At 51.8% G+C, this 14,836-nt stretch overlaps 1 protein-coding gene across 1 annotated transcript in view; it reads right to left on the bottom strand.

Moving 5' to 3' along the window:
• The window catches only part of LOC126416589 (neurofilament heavy polypeptide-like), a 190,768-nt gene that overhangs the window by 105,916 nt on the left and 70,016 nt on the right, over nt 1–14,836 (bottom strand). The window lies entirely within an intron of this gene.

Here is a 14,836-nt window from a genome sequence, read left to right as displayed (position 1 = left end):
AGGCGGCAAGGAGGAGGAGGCGGCAAGGAGGAGGAGGCGGCAAGGAGGAGGAGGCGGCAAGGAGGAGGAGGCGGCAAGGAGGAGGAGGCGGCAAGGAGGAGGAGGCGGCAAGGAGGAGGAGGCGGCAAGGAGGAGGAGGCGGCAAGGAGGAGGAGGCGGCAAGGAGGAGGAGGCGGCAAGGAGGAGGAGGCGGCAAGGAGGAGGAGGCGGCAAGGAGGAGGAGGCGGCAAGGAGGAGGAGGCGGCAAGGAGGAGGAGGCGGCAAGGAGGAGGAGGCGGCAAGGAGGAGGAGGCGGCAAGGAGGAGGAGGCGGCAAGGAGGAGGAGGCGGCAAGGAGGAGGAGGCGGCAAGGAGGAGGAGGCGGCAAGGAGGAGGAGGCGGCAAGGAGGAGGAGGCGGCAAGGAGGAGGAGGCGGCAAGGAGGAGGAGGCGGCAAGGAGGAGGAGGCGGCAAGGAGGAGGAGGCGGCAAGGAGGAGGAGGCGGCAAGGAGGAGGAGGCGGCAAGGAGGAGGAGGCGGCAAGGAGGAGGAGGCGGCAAGGAGGAGGAGGCGGCAAGGAGGAGGAGGCGGCAAGGAGGAGGAGGCGGCAAGGAGGAGGAGGCGGCAAGGAGGAGGAGGCGGCAAGGAGGAGGAGGCGGCAAGGAGGAGGAGGCGGCAAGGAGGAGGAGGCGGCAAGGAGGAGGAGGCGGCAAGGAGGAGGAGGCGGCAAGGAGGAGGAGGCGGCAAGGAGGAGGAGGCGGCAAGGAGGAGGAGGCGGCAAGGAGGAGGAGGCGGCAAGGAGGAGGAGGCGGCAAGGAGGAGGAGGCGGCAAGGAGGAGGAGGCGGCAAGGAGGAGGAGGCGGCAAGGAGGAGGAGGCGGCAAGGAGGAGGAGGCGGCAAGGAGGAGGAGGCGGCAAGGAGGAGGAGGCGGCAAGGAGGAGGAGGCGGCAAGGAGGAGGAGGCGGCAAGGAGGAGGAGGCGGCAAGGAGGAGGAGGCGGCAAGGAGGAGGAGGCGGCAAGGAGGAGGAGGCGGCAAGGAGGAGGAGGCGGCAAGGAGGAGGAGGCGGCAAGGAGGAGGAGGCGGCAAGGAGGAGGAGGCGGCAAGGAGGAGGAGGCGGCAAGGAGGAGGAGGCGGCAAGGAGGAGGAGGCGGCAAGGAGGAGGAGGCGGCAAGGAGGAGGAGGCGGCAAGGAGGAGGAGGCGGCAAGGAGGAGGAGGCGGCAAGGAGGAGGAGGCGGCAAGGAGGAGGAGGCGGCAAGGAGGAGGAGGCGGCAAGGAGGAGGAGGCGGCAAGGAGGAGGAGGCAAGGAGGAGGAGGCAAGGAGGAGGAGGCAAGGAGAAGAGTAAGGAAGACAGTGAGATGGAGAAGAACAAAGAAAGGAACCAACCAAAGGAAGGAAGAAACTAAAAGTGAAAAACCAAAAAGACCACAAATATGGGTCGTGGAAGCGTCCATCTCCGGACGCAGGCGCTTACTACCCCCTTGAGGGGGATGGACTCCTTTTAGTCGCCTCTTACGACAGGCAGGAAGACCTCGGGCCTCTTCTAACCCCCCTGACCAGCAGGGGGGGGCGAACAAGAGGTGACCGAGACGTGTAACCAATCGCACCCCATACCATCAAGCCCGGTGATACGCCAGTATGGCGATTACGAATACACGCTTCCAATGTGCGTTCACGGCGATGTCGCCAAACACGGATGCGACCATCATGATGCTGTAAAAAGAACCCGAATTCATCCGAAAAAGTGACATTTTGCCATTCGTGCACCCAGGTTCGTCGTTGAGTACACCATCGCAGGTACTCAAGGTAACCGCAGCCATGGTCACCGAGCTGATACTCCATGCTGCTGCGAACGTCGTAACTGTTCGTGCAGATGGTTGTCTTGGCAAACATCCCCATATATAGACTCAGGGATCGAGACGTGGCTGCACGATCCGTTACAGCCATGCAGATTAGATGCCTGTCATCTCAACTGCTAGTGATACGAGGCCGTTGGGATCCAGCACGGCGTTCCGTATTACCCTCCTGAACCCACCGATTCCATATTCTGCTAACAGTCATTGGATCTCTAACACGAGCAGCAATGTCGCGATATGATAAACCGCAATCGCGATAGGCGACAATCCGACCTTCATTAAAGTCGGAAACGTGATGGTACGCATTTCTCCTCCATACACGAGGCATCACAACAACGTTTCACCAGGCATCGCCGGTCAACTGCTGTTTGTATATGACAAATCGCTTTGGAACTTTCCTCAAGTCAGCACGTTTTAGGTGTCTCCACCGGCGCCAACCTTGTGTGAATGCTCTGAAAAGCTAATCATTTAGATATCACTGCATCATCTTCCTGTCAGTTAAATTTCGTGTCTGTAGCACGTCATCTTCGTGGTGTAGCAATTTTAATGGCCAGTAGCGTTCTATTAAATGTCTAGGCCGAGTATTCAGTGAGATGAATTTCATACCCTGCCTGATTTTTGGCATTCGATACATTGCTTACACATTCCAAAAAAAATGTCATTTTAGTTTCTAGGTGAAGAGTGGCACACAAAATGAAAAATATTTTGTGCGTAGCACACCACCTATAAAAATTGTTCTCAATGTTTGTTATGCCAAATCGCGATGTAGCTTAATTACATGAAGTCGAAAAATTTGGATGGAATTTTTTCTAGACGTCTGAGAACCGAAACTACCTCAGTCATTGTGGCACACTACAGAAGCAGCATGACACTTCAGTTTGTACACTGAATGTAATTTCTGAAGTTAATGTTGCCTTTTTTAATGGTAAACTGCGGACTTTACGGTAAGTGCTTAATATGTTCTCTCTCAGTTACACTGCCTGAGAAAGTGAACCACCCATAAAACATGCTCTGACGTCGGTGCAAATTCTTACACACCTGGAGGTGGTGTGTATAGGACGTGTGCTATTAGAGCTGCAGTTCTATGACTGGCAGGGCTCCCACCAAAGTGCACTGTTTACTCGTGTTTACCAGCCGAAGTATGGTGTACATAAGAAAAATGAACAGCTGCATATGTTGACTGATCACTGGAGGAGACAGCTGCTCCTTTTTTAAGGGGGAAGGGGGGCGAGGCGAAATTGATGTTTCATAGGGGTATCCATTTGGCCAGTTGCTCGAATCTCGCAATATCCAGGTCTGTGGAGCATACAGGTAACACTAGTCCAGAGTTTTACTGCATGTGAACGTGACGACAGGTGTGCCCTTAGTCAAGGTTCCAGTCCACCACATCTCACTACCAAGAGCACAGATAACCTCTTCGCATTACCACCTGCCATTGACTACAGAGTAATTTGGCATTGTGTTCAGCGATGAATTGCTGTTCTGTATGCCCAGCAGTGATTAGGACAGTGACTTGGGTATGTCCCCACACAGTCCCCACACAGTCCCCACACAGTCCCCACACAGTCCCCACACAGTCCCCACACAGTCCCCACACAGTCCCCACACAGTCCCCACACAGTCCCCACACAGTCCCCACACAGTCCCCACACAGTCCCCACACAGTCCCCACACAGTCCCCACACAGTCCCCACACAGTCCCCACACAGTCCCCACACAGTCCCCACACAGTCCCCACACAGTTTCTCTGTTTCTCTGTTTCTCTGTTTTGTGGACAGTGATGTTACCCCTGGTGTCGTGATGTGGGGAGCCATCGGATACAACTTAAGGTGCTGGCTGGTAGTGATTGAATAAACTGATGGCAAAATGCCCCTTATGCGACACTACCATGGTAAAATTTTCGAACAGGGCAATGCCTGTTCTTTGTAAATCTGACTATTTTGTTATAACTTTAATACCAATACACACCCTCCCAACCCCTGGAATCCCCTTTCGCTTCCCACATCCCTCCTGTCTGCTGCTAGGTCAGGCAGTGGGTGTAGTAAGCGGCGTCACGGCCCTGCCTGACACTTGACGCTGCTATTCCAGTGCCAATGCTCACGCACTCAAACCTAATCAAATTTTTTGCCTTGTGTGAAAAATGCCGTTTTCCACCGTCGTACAGATGCCACGTTAAACTTGAAAAGTTAGAGGGAAGATTATAAGAAGGCAACATACTGTAATAGCTCGTTGTTTAAATATTAATGAATTCTGGAGATAAATGAAATGCGTTTATAGTAGCCCCAACAAACCTATTATGCCATCGGTAGCAAGGGTTGCTTCTGACTCACAAACACGTTAATAAACCACAACAGAAGTTCAGTCACATCAAGAAATCTGACGAGAAATAAATATCGATACAGAATGAGATATCGTTTTAAAACAGTCTTAAGTAGTGGCCAAAAGTGTTAAGTGACGTCAAATCAGACTTTTATGATTTACAATTTGGGTTATGAGTATCAAAGCAATTTTCACCAGAAGTAATCTATCTGAAATACATTGACTGGTCGCCGATTTATGAGAAGCGCGGCTATATGAATAGAATTATGCCACAAGCTGCATAAATCTTTAGTGAAGGTCATTACGACTGTTCGGCTTTGTCCTATAAGCAACATTCTTAGTTGAGACACAGTTGGTAGTTCGTGTGGCACGAGAGACTGCTGTCTCATCGTTCCTAACATATGGCTTACAACGTCTTACTGGTGCAGAGAATGAGCGGAACGAAATCTGCACCGACTTCAGTTGACAGGCGTAAAGGTGGTGCCTTAAGCTGCAGCATTGTTGAGACTTGTCGTGCAGCTGGAAACCACTGGAATATCCCCGACGTCACTGCATCCTTCGAGGCACAGCGGTCGGAACTAGTGTAGCAGGGGATACAACCCGTCGGCTTTGGACAATGACGTCACAAGTCGCCAAACGAGAAGCGATTCTTCTTAGTGTTGTAGCTCCCTTCAGTAGCTGATAAGTGTTTTTTGGCTTTTTTTAAAAAATCTCACGAGATAGAATAAACAGATCCACTTTATTAAGCAATCAGTAAAAAAAACGAAACAAACGTAACAGCAAAAGCGAAAATGGTAAACTGCTCTCTGGCGACTTGTGACGTCATTGTCCAAAGCCGACGGGTTGTATCCCCTGCTACACTAGACCCCAGCGGTCCACATGCACGTCAGAGGTCGGCAGCGTAAGTCCTCAGTTCCTGGGCGGAAGGAGAGGGCGGCAAGTGGCGGCGTGTGTCTTTCCTCACGTCTGAGGCAGACGCTACCAGCAGCGTTAGCCGTCTGGAGGTGTGACGATCCTGCTGTGAGCAGCAGCGTGGGGCCGCCCTGCCCGGTGTCGTGCGAGCGAACTAACTAACTAAACTCTAGCTTCGGGAGTCGACCAGCTGTTCCCATAAACGGCGCCTACAGACAGATGAATGTTTCAGCTCGAGAATGAGAGATCAGAATTAGCTTTCTTTTGGAAAACAAGGCGGAGAAGAAGCGCTGTGTATCAACTGTACAAAGGATCTTTACAGAAAATTTCGTAGTATGTATTATGAGGTATGAAGATCACCAGACAAATTCTTGGCATGTACGAGACTGCGCACATACTTTTGCCTATCTCACCAAAAAAGTTGTGTCATGTGAATCCGAACTTTCAGCAGCCAATTAGTAATAAGAGTGCGGGGGAGGGGGGGGGTGTTGTAAGGGACCAAACTACGAGATCACCAGTTCCTTGCTCCGAATAAAACAATGCGACAAGTCTGAAAACTAACGAGACTGACAACTCAAAACGGAATGAAAGGAAAAACCACAAGAACGATGAAGGGCAACAAACATGTAAATGGAAAAAACAGGACATGAAAACCACACAAACGCAAGAAACGGGATGAAGAGATTAAAAAGCAAAGCAGATTACCATGGCTGGCTGATCATGAGAAAAAAGAAGTCACCCACTCTGCAACACATTAAAACCTCCACCCTAGGAACACTAGGTTGGAAGACACAGAGGGACATGTGCTAAAATTTAGATCAAATGATAAAACCCAACCTCAGGAATAAAATTTAAAACTAAGCTGATGCGGCGTTGTCAGATAAAATTAGCCGCAACGAGTCCAGTAACCCAAGATTTCGTCGCTGGGCAGTCAGAGTGGGACAGTGCACCAGAATGTGGGCCTCTGTCAACCGGGCGCCGCGCCGACACTCAGGCGTGTCCTCACAGCGCAGGAGGTGGCCGTACGTCGTCCAAACGTGGCCAATGTGAATACGGCAGAGGACAACCGACTCCCTGCGAGAGGCCTGCATGAAAGACTTCCACAGATCATAGTGTCCTTAAAGACATGCAGTTTGTTGTGTGTACTGTTATGCCATTCCGTCTCCCAAAGCCGAAAAACCGTACGACGTAAACCAGAACGCAGGTCAGTTTCAGTGATGCCCATCTCCAGAAGCGGTTTCCTGGTAGCCTGTCGGCAAGCTCGTGTCCTTGGGGCCACACAAACACCACTGAACGACGGGACTAGTCTAGGTCATAGACGGACTCCTGGCTGGACACCACCAAACGATGGAGAGTGTAGCACTGGTCGATAGCTTGTAGGCTGCTCAAGAAGTCAGTACACAGAAGAAACGATTCCCCAGGCCATGAACGGATATACTGAAGCGCACGAGACAGCCACCAGCTCTGCAGTGAATACACTGTAGCCATCAGGCAAGGAATGCTCTTCAATATGGCCTCTGTGGACAAATGCAATGCCAACATTACCATGAGCCATTGAGCCGGCAGTGCAAAGCACTTCAGAGCCCTGGATCACGTCAAGAATCGAGATGAAGTGACAGCCTGTGTGCAACAAACAGGCCAACAGTAGCACACGCCTAACCCACAATGGAGGGACTCCACCCTCCACTGGGTTACTGGTAACTGGACTCGTTCCAAAAGCTCCAGTCGCTAGGCGAACGCCACAGTGGTGCACTGGGTCGAGTACACGCAATGCTAAGGGCGCCACCGAGCCATAAACCAGACTCCCATAGTCAATGCGGAATTGAACAAGGGCTTTGTAGAGCTGCAGCAGAGTAGAGCTATCTGCATCCCAATTCGTATTGCTCAAGCAGCGGAGGGCTTTGAGGCGCTACCAGCACTTCTGCTTAAGCTGACGAAAGTGAGAGCCAAGCCAACCGGGTGTCTAAAAGTGGTCCTAAGAATCGATGTCAATTACAGTGAGTGGATCGTCATGAAGGTAAAGTTATGGTTCTGGCTGAACGGCACGACGCCGACAGAAGTGCATAACACACGACTTCGCGGCTGAAAACTGGAAACTGTGGGTTAGAGCCCATGATGGGCTTTGTGGATGGCTCCCTGTAGGGGCCGCTCAACAACAACAACAATACCGGTGGAGCAGTACGAAATGCAGAAGTCCTCTGCATACAGAGAGAGTGAGATGGACTACCCTACACTTGCTGCTAGACCGTTAATGGTCACTAAAAATAGAGACAATACAGAGCCCTGCCGGACCCCATTCTCCTGGATATGGATGGAACTATGGGAGGCACTAACTTCTACACAAAGTACAGAGCGACAGGAAACACTGGATAAAAATTCGGAGTGGGCCTCTGAGACTTTTGTTTTGGTTTTAGGGCGCAAAACTGCTATGGTCATTAGTGTACGTCCGTGACTTAGGAAACAATAAAAAACCGAAAATGGAAACCAGCAGCAATGGGAACGAAAGTCATAAAATTGGAGAAACTAAAAGCAGAAGGAAGGGTTAAAAATCCACTACAGAAAGGGGTTGGTTGTCCCCCAAAAAAAGCTTCAAATGACTGACGTCATTTCACTGGCACTAATAAACTGGAGAACGCGGTCGGCTGAGCGCGTGTCATCTGCTAAATTCGACGATAGAACAGGCGATAGCTGTAAACGGGAGCGTAACGGATTAAAATAGGGGCACTCAATTTAAAAGGTGTCTTACCATCCACAGCTGAGAGCAGTGGGGACAGAGTGGGGGAGGATCGCCGCTTAGAAGATGTCGATGGCTAAAAAGACAGTGCCCTATCCGAAGTCTAGTTAAAATTACCTCCTCCCGACGACGCGTTCGGGAGGAAGAGGTCCAAGCACAAAGAAGAGCTTTCACGTCCCGCAATTAATTATCGGGAAGTGTCGACCAATGCGTGTGCCATAAATGAACAACACTACGACATAAAACGCTCCGTAGATCTGCAAAGGGAATCGATTGAATAGCTGGCCGAAGAAGAGAGACTGCAGCCTTGGCTGCAATATCGGCCGCCTCATTTCCACAGATACCAACGTGTCCCGGGAGCCAGAGGAACGCCACCGAGACGCCCCCCAGGTGGAGCAAGCGCAGACAGTCCTGAATCAGGTGTACCAGAGGGTGGACAGGATAAAGAGCTTAGAGACTGAGGAGAGAGCTGAGAGAATCTGAGCAGATTACGTACTGTATCCGCTGATGGCGGCGGATGTAGTGGACAGCCTGGAGAACAGCGTAAAGCTCCGCAGTATAAACCGAACACTGGTCGGGAAGCCGAAAGTTATTTGGGGTGTCGCTAACAATATAGGCACTCCCTACACCTAACGATGTTTTCGAGCCGTCGGTGTAAATAAATGTGGCGTCTGTTATGTGTGCACATAGATCAGCAAATGCCCGACGATAAACAAGTGTAGGGGTACCATCCTTGGGAAATCGACAAAGGTCACGGGGCAGGCAGATCCGGGGACGGAGCGAAGGCAGTGCTGTACCCCAAGTTGTCAAGAAGGTTTTAGGAAAGCGGAAGGAAAGAGAATTGAGCAGTTGACGGAAGCGGACTCCCGGTGGTAGTAGGGAAGAGGGGCGGCCTGCATACCCTACATCAAAGGAGGCGTCGAGAAAAATGTCATGGGCTGGATTAGCAGGCATGGAAGACAGATGGCTAGCATATCGACTCAGAAGGACTGCTCGACGATTGGACAGCGGAGGTGCAGCAGTCTCAGCATAAAGGCTTTCCACAGGGCTGGTGTAAAAAGCTCCAGACACTAAACGTAATCCACGGTGGTGGATAGAGTCGAGACGCCGAAGAATAGACGGCCGAGCAGAGGAGTAGACTATGCTTCCATAATCCAATTTTGAGCGCACTAAGGCGCGATAGAGGCGGAGAAGGACCACTCGGTCTGCTCCCCACGAGGTACCATTCAGGACACGGAGGGTGTTAAGGGATCGTAGACAGCGAGCCGGAAGATAGGAAACGTGGGAGGACTAGCACAGTTTTCTGTGAAACATAAGACCCAAGAATTTAGCGACGTCGGAAAACGGAAGGTTGACAGGACCTAGATGTAAGGAGGGCGGAAGAACTTACGTCGCCAAAAATTAACACAAACGGTCTTACTGGGAGAGAAACGGAAGCCGGTTTCGATGCTCCAAGAGTGGACGCGATCGAGACATCCTTGAAGACGTCGTTCAAGAAGGCTGGTCCGTTGAGAGCTGTAGTAGATCGCAAAATCGTCCACAAAGAGGGAGCCCGAGACATCAGGAAGGAGACAATCCATAATTGGATTGATGACAATGGCAAACAGTACAACACTCAGCACGGAGTTCTGGGGTACCCAGTTTTCTTGGGAGAAAGTACGGGAGAGAGTAGTGTTCACCCGCACCCTAAATGTGCGCTCTGCCATAAATTCGCGAAGAAAAAGGGGTAGGCGACCTCGAAAGCCCCAAGAGAACCGTGTGCGGAGGATGCCTGTCCTCCAACAGGTATCGTATGCTCTCTCCAGATTAAAAAATATTGCTACTGTTTGGCGTTTCCGGAGAAAATTGTTCATGATATAAGTGGAGAGAGCAACAAGATGGTCAACGGCAGAACGATGCTTTCGGAATCCACATTGGGCAGGTGTTAAAGGACTGCGGGATTCCAGCGACCACGCTAGACGGTAATTCACCATACGCTCCAAAACCTTACAGACACTACTCGTGAGAGAAATGGGGCGTTAGCTAGAGGGGAAATGTTTGTCCTTTCCAGGTTTCGGAACGGGAACGACGATAGCTTCCCGCCATCTTCTGGGAAAAGTACTGTCGGTCCAAATTCGATTATTTAGGCGAAGGAGGTAATGCAGACTATGGGTTGATAAATGCAGCAACATTTGGACGTGGATACCATCCGGTCCCGGGGCGGAGGAGCGGGAAGAAGAGAGTGCATGTTGGAGTTCCCGCATGGAGAAAACAGTATTACAGCTTTCGCGATTTTGTGAGGAGAAAGCAAGAGGTCGCACTTCCGCTGCACGTTTCTTCGGGAGAAACGCTGGCGGGTAATTGGAAGAGCTCGAAATCTCAGCAAAGTGCTGACCCAACGAGTTAGAAATTGCGACGGGGTCCACAAATGTGTCATGCGCGACAGTGAGCCCAGAGACCCGGGAGGAACTATGCGCGCCTGAGAACCGTCGAAGCCGACTCCAAACTTCCGTGGAGGGAGTGAAGGTGTTAAATGAGCTGATAAAGAATTTCCAGCTTGCCTTCTTGCTATCGCGGATGACACGACGGCATCGCGCACGGAACTGCTTATAGCGGATACAGTTGGCCAAAGTAGGATGGTGGCGGAAAACGCGGAGAGCACGTCGCCGCTCACGTATTGCATCACGGCATGCCTCGTTCCACCAAGGAACTGGGGGGCGCCAGGGCAATTCGGAGGTGCGTGGTATTGAATGTTCCGCAGCTGTAAGAATAACGTCGGTAATATGGGTGACATTGTCGACGCTGGGAAAGTGACGGTCATCGAATATCGCTAGGGACGAAAAAAGTGTCCAATCAGCTTGGGCAAACTTCCAGCGTCACGGGCGCATGTATGGCAGTTGAGGCTGCAGTCGAAGGACACATGGAAAGTGGTCACTCGAGTGTGTATCATCAAGGGCGAACCATTCGAAGCGCCGAGCTAGCGGAGTAGTACCGACCGCAAGGTCCAAATGAGATACATTTGTCGTGGAGGCAGATAAAAATGTAGGGACCCCAGTGTTGAGGCAAACTAGGTCCGCTTGGTGGAAGACGTCTAGCAATAGTGAGCCACATGGACTAGGATGTGGAGATCCCCAAAACGGGTGGTGGGCATTGAAGTCTACAACCAGCAAATAGGGGGGTGGAAGCTGACCAAGAAGATGAAGGAGATCAGCTCGTGCCATTGGTGTGGACGATGGAATGCATACAGTACAAAGAGAGAACGTGTATCCGGAAAGGGAAAGACGGACGGCGACAGCTTGGAAGGTGGTGATTAAATGGATTGGGTAATAATGGAGCGTTTCATGGAGAAGAATCGCGAGTCCTCCATGGGCTGGAGTGCCTTCAACAGAGGGGAGATCATATCGGACGGACTGAAAATGAGGGAGAACAAAGCGGTCATGGGGACGCAGCTTTGTTTCCTGAAGACAGAAGATGACCGGCGAGTAGGATCGTAAGAGGATCGACAATTCATCCCGATTGGCTCGAATGCCGCGGATATTCCAGTGGATAATGGACATGGGGTGAACAGAAAATGGAGGAATGTGACCGAAGTTGCTGTCAACTCATCGACTGCTCGGAGCTAGCGACCGACAGCATGGAATGGCATTCAGCTGAAGGCAGAAGATCCTGATCCATAGGTTGTTCAGGATCAGCTCCTGCCACCAGCGATCGGCCGGTTGACCGGCCACCAGCAGTGCACCTCGGCGACACAGAAGACGGCCAAGAACGATTTCCGCCAGGTGGTGCTGTAGATGGGACACGCCTTGGCGGAGAAGGAGAGGAACTGGGTGTTTGTAGCCTTCTTGGAAGTATGTTGCTTAGATGGAGGAGGAACCAATGGTTGGGAAGTTGCGGTACGTAAAAACTCTTCACGAGTATGCTCTTTTTTGGAGGTCTTGGTGTCTGACTTTTGGGCTCGAGATTTAGCAGAACCCGACGAAGGGTGAGCCAGAGTGGGCAGGCGAAAGTGGTGAGGTTGAACGGGCGATCTTTGCGCTGGCCGATCTGACGACCGTGGCACTAAAGTTGAGGTCGAGAGTCTGCGTGGCCGCCTCATTTGTTGGCCAAGGAGAAGCAAGGACAGTGCTGTATTTTCCTGTCTGAGGCAAGGTGGGCTGTCGACTGGCGAATAATTTTCGAGCAGCAAAGGTCGACACCTTTTCCTTCACCCTTATTTCCTGGATGAGTTTTTCGTCCTTAAAAACGGGGCAATCTCGAGAGAAAGCAGCGTGGTCACCCATACAGTTGATGCAGCGAGGGGATGGAGGTGGACAAGCACCCTCATGGGCATCCTTGCCACACGTAACACATTTGGCCGGATTGGAACAGGACTGGCTGGTGTGATTGAACCGCTGACACCGATAGCAACGCGTAGGGTTTGGGACATGAGGGCGAACGGAAATTATCTCATAGCCTGCTTTGATTTTCGATGGGAGTTGAACTTTGTCAAATGTCAAGAAGACAGTGGAGGTAGGAATGATGTTCGTGTCAACCCTTTTCATGACTATGAACAGTTGTTACGCCCTGGTCAGACAGGTAGTGCTGAATTTCTTCGTCAGACAATCCATCGAGGGAGCGTGTATAATAGACTCCACGCGAGGAATTTAAGATACGGTGCGGTTCCACACGGACAGGGAAGGTGTGGAGCAGAGAAGTACGCAGCAAGTTTTGTGCCTGGAGGGCACTGACTGTTTCTAACAACAGGGTGCCATTCCGTAATAGGGAACAAGACTTTACAGGACCTGCAATTGCGTCAACACCTTTCTGAGTAATGAAAGGTTTGACTGTGGAGAAGTCTTGACCGTCGTCAGACCGAGAAACAACAAGGAACTGTGGCAACGATGGAAGAACTGTCTGTGGCTGAGACTCAGTGAACTTACGTTTGTGAGCAGACATAGTGGAAGGTGAGGAAACCATTGCGGAAGAATCCCCATGATTACCGGCGTCTCCGATGGCGCGCTCCTCCCTTGTGGGGGCCCTCACTGAGGGCACTCCCGCCTTAGGTGATTGTTCACACCTCAGGTCACACCTCCCGACAAACGGACGGAGGGACCAATCGGCACTTTCGGAAGGTATCAGCTCGGGTAATCACCCCTCCCTGGGCCTGGCCGTTACCAGGGGTTACGTACGTGTCCTACCTGTCTACCCGGGGCGGGGAATTACGCGTTACCCCGTCACCGGCTACGCATGGAAGTGCGTGGGTCGGTCTTCAGACACGCACAGAGAGGAAGAAAGAGAAAGGGAAAGGAAAGAAGAGGGGTCTCAAACGCCGCAGCGGAGAAAAGGGCAAAGAGAAGAGGGAAGGAAAAGAGAAGGACAGAGGAAGGACGAAGACTTGCAAGTGTAGAAAGCAAGGAATTTGTAACAGTTTCGAGCGTCCGTCTCCGGACGTAGGCACAAACCATACTCCCAGAGGTGAAGAAAGGGAAGGAAAGAGACAGAGGTGAGGGGGGGGCAAAGATGGGGGACGGGTAAGGATGAGGAAAGGGAAGGTATGCAGCCTGGAAAGGAAGAAAGGCCACATTAGCTTGGGGTCCCGTGCTCGCTACACACGTGTCCACAAAAGAGTTTTGGACCCCCTGGGGTGGGGGGGACTCCTGGATGGACACCACCAAACGATGGAGAGTGTAGCACTGGTCGATAGCTTATAGGCTGCTCAAGAAGTCAGTACCCAGAAGAAACGATTCCCCAGGCCATGAACGGATATACTGAAGCGCGCGAGACATAGCCACCAGCTCCGCAGTGAATACACTGTAGCCATCAGGCAAGGAATGCTCTTCAATATGGCCTCTGTGGACAAATGCAATGCCAACATTACCATGAGCCATTGAACCGGCAGTGCAAAGCACTTCAGAGCCCTGGATCACGTCAAGAATCGAGATGAAGTGACGGCCTAGAGCAGCCAGAGTAACTGATTCCGGTCCAGGCGAAGCCGCGGCCTAGATGTAGATCACGGAGGTGTGCGCGTGCGCGCGCGTGCGCGCGTGTGCGTGTGTGTGTAAAAATATAAAAATGAGATGGTAATTCGGATGCTCAGAACGAGTGTGTGCAACAAACAGGCCAACAGTAGCGCACGCCTAACCCACAATGGAGGGACTCCACCCTCCACTGGGTTACTGGTAACTGGACTCGTTCCAAAAGCTCCAGTCGCTAGGCGAACGCCACAGTGGTGCACTGGGTCGAGTACACGCAATGCTAAGGGCGCCACCAAGCCATAAACCAGACTCCCATAGTCAATGCGGAATTGAACAAGGGCTTTGTAGAGCTGCAGCAGAGTAGAGCTATCTGCACCCCAATTCGTATTGCTCAAGCAGCGGAGGGCTTTGAGGCGCTACCAGCACTTCTGCTTAAGCTGACGAAAGTGAGAGCCAAGCCAACCGGGTGTCTAGAAGTGGTCCTAAGAATCGATGTCAATTACAGTGAGTGGATCGTCATGAAGGTAAAGTTATGGTTCTGGCTGAACGGCACGACGCCGACAGAAGTGCATAACACACGACTTCGCGGCTGAAAACTGGAAACTGTGGGTTAGAGCCCATGATGGGCTTTGTGGATGGCTCCCTGTAGGGGCCGCTCAACAACAACAATACCGGTGGAGCAGTACGAAATGCAGAAGTCCTCTGCATACAGAGAGGGTGAGATGGACTGCCCTACACTTGCTGCTAGACCGTTAATGGTCACTAAAAATAGAGACAATACAGAGCCTTGCCGGACCCCATTCTCCTGGATATGGATGGAACTATGGGAGGCACTAACTTCGGCACAAAGTATGGAGCGACAGGAAACCCTGGATAAAAATCGGGAGTGGGCCTCTGAGACTGTATAATGAGGCAAGGATACGTCGCCAGGTGGTGTCATACACTTCGCGTGGATCAAAAAAGATGGCAACAAGGAGCTGGAGTCTGGAAAAGGCTGTTCAGATGGCAGACTAGAGACAAGATTATCTGCGTTAGAGCGACCCTGGCGGAAGCCACCCTGACATGGGGCCAGTAGGCCACGTGACTCCAGGACCCAGCCAACCATC

This window comes from Schistocerca serialis, chromosome 8 (assembly GCF_023864345.2).
Source record: "Schistocerca serialis cubense isolate TAMUIC-IGC-003099 chromosome 8, iqSchSeri2.2, whole genome shotgun sequence".
In the NCBI taxonomy this organism is placed as follows: domain Eukaryota; kingdom Metazoa; phylum Arthropoda; class Insecta; order Orthoptera; family Acrididae; genus Schistocerca; species Schistocerca serialis.
This window is presented reverse-complemented; position numbering and strand designations above follow the sequence as displayed.